Source organism: Schistocerca serialis, chromosome 10 (genome assembly GCF_023864345.2).
Source record: "Schistocerca serialis cubense isolate TAMUIC-IGC-003099 chromosome 10, iqSchSeri2.2, whole genome shotgun sequence".
NCBI lineage: Eukaryota > Metazoa > Arthropoda > Insecta > Orthoptera > Acrididae > Schistocerca > Schistocerca serialis.
In genome coordinates, this window is record NC_064647.1 from 55,738,364 (window position 1) to 55,740,841 (window position 2,478).

Below are 2,478 nucleotides of genomic sequence, written 5' to 3' on the forward strand. Positions count from 1 at the left end.
TCCAGAAAGACTATTCTCTGACTACCGTTTACTGCGACGAAGCTGACTTTGTTGAACTGTAACAAAATTATTTTGCGAAAGGCGTACCGCAATTTTGGTTACACGAATGGGATGTAATATCCGTGACATTCGAAGCAGTAAAACGATGTTTACGAGTTCCTAAGGAAAGTGGATACCGCTGTTGTAGTTTTTCTGTTTCCGCTGTAACCGCTTCCAAAGAAATTCGTGTTTCTTGTATATAGCAACATTAAGAAGCAGCCAAAAATGGCAAGTGAAGAAAAAAAAAAAAAAAAAAATTTCTCCCCGGCCGGGAATCGAACCCGGGTCTCCCGCGTGACAGGCGGGGATACTAACCACTATACTACCGAGGACTGCTACGAGCTTCTAATAATAAATGGTTGATCACCGTAATGCAAGTTCATTCGTAATGTGAATATATGATTCTTGACAATACTGTTTTACTGTGGTTGAAAACGTAAAAGTGGAATGCGTACTGGTCCATACTCAAGTTAGTGCATGTAAAATCGCTAAAATTTCTCACGAATTAGTAGCAAATCGATTCCCTATATTGTTTACGATTTTTGTAGCAGTTGATTCAGAATTGGGATTCGGCCATCCTGATTTAGGTTTTCCGTGATTTCCCTAAATCGTTTCAGGCAAATGCCGGGATGGTTCCTTTGAAAGGGCACGGCCGATTTCCTTCCCAATCCTTCCCTAACCCGAGCTTGCGCTCCGTCTCTAATGACCTCGTTGTCGACGGGACGTTAAACACTAACCACCACCACCACCACCAGAATTGGGATTTTGCCACATTACATATATCGACTGATTTTACAAATTCTTTTCTGAATAAATACATACATCCCCTCTCCAAACACATACATAGACTGATGGAAAATAAAAGATTTAACGAATTCTGTTCTGAATAAATAAACATCACACACACATACGAAATCCAGGTAACAATGTTTAGCAGTTTCGAATTTTAAAATATAGTAATGCTGAATAGGACCATGAAATGACCTGGGGGGGGGGGGGGGGGGTCTCTGCAGACGTCACGAGACTCTGGCATAAAATGGGGGTGATACGCGATTACAAGAACTCAGCAAGAGAGTTCTCACAGCCTCTGTCAACTCAATTCTCCAACTTCCTACCTACACGTGGTGCCCCTGTTAAGCCGAGCAACTCAGCGGAAGGTTGGGTAACCAACCGCAGCGGGAAACTGAGTCGGTGAGCAGATAGGAGTTGGAGGACAGTGGTAGGCAACGAGAAACCACCACTGAACTATCCCAAGAAAACCCCATGGCTTCGTTCAGCTCAAAATGTTCCGGAGTTTCAAGTTCCCCGATCGGATCTCCGGGGGCAACCAGGTTGAGAGGAGCTTCACGAAGAGTAAGATGGTGCAAAGAGAAGCACTGCATAGGAACATGGAATGTAAGATCCTTGTATCAAGGAAAACTAGACATAGTGAAAAGAGAAACGGAGAAAATTAACATATTGGGAATAAGTGAAATGAGGTGGACTGGCATGGGAGTATTTGCTTCGGATGGCCATATGGTGTACTATTCTGGGCACGATAACAACAGAAGTAATGGAGTAGCCTTCATAGTTAAAGTGAGAAAAGCTGTAATGGGATGCAAATATAAAAATGATAGAATGATGTCCATCAGACTTCAAGGTCAGCCCTTCAACAGCACAGTAATTCAAGTTTATGCACCAACAACCGATACTGAAAAGGAAATTATTGACCAGTTCTATGGAGATTAACAAGAATTACTACTGTCAACACCAAAAAAGGATATCGTCTTCATAGTCGGAGATTGGAACGCAAAAGTTGGAAATCAAGCTGTAGAAGGTATAATGGGGAAATATGGTCTTGGTACAACAAATGAAGCTGGACAGAGACTCCTAGAATTCTGCCAAGAAAATTCATTGATCATTACTAATACACTGTTTCAACTACCAAAACGTCGCCTATATACCTGGACTTCGCCAGATGGCCAACACCGGAACCAAATTGATTACATACCTTGTAATCAGAGGTGGACGAGCGCGGTTCAGTCAGCTACAACAAGACCTGGGGCTGACTGCGGATCAGATCATGAGCTCCTGATTGCAAAATTTCGGCTGAAACTTCAGAATGTAGCAGAAAGTATCCCAACTTGCAAATACGACCTTAACTCTATACCCTCCGACTACGCTGTAGAGGTACAAAACAGATTTAATGTATTACAGCTGGAGGACAAAAGCTCGCAAGAGATGTGGACAGAAGTAGCTAATACTGTCAAGGAGGCCGCAGAGAAACACATTCCCAAGAAAAGGAACACTAAGAAGGCTAGATGCCTATCAGTTGAGGCACTGCAAGTTGCGGAAGAACGAAGGAAATCAAAAATCAAGGGAGATAGATCAGCTATGTTTGAATTAAATAAAGATTTTCAGAAATTAGCTAGAAGATACAAAAATATATCCTTTAATGAA

At 42.1% G+C, this 2,478-nt stretch overlaps 1 non-coding gene across 1 annotated transcript; it reads right to left on the bottom strand.

The window, feature by feature from the left end:
- Positions 1-299: 299 nt before the first annotated feature.
- Trnad-guc (transfer RNA aspartic acid (anticodon GUC)) lies at positions 300-371 on the bottom strand. The gene has a single exon. It is a non-coding gene; the product is annotated as a tRNA-Asp (tRNA).
- Positions 372-2,478: the final 2,107 nt, after the last annotated feature.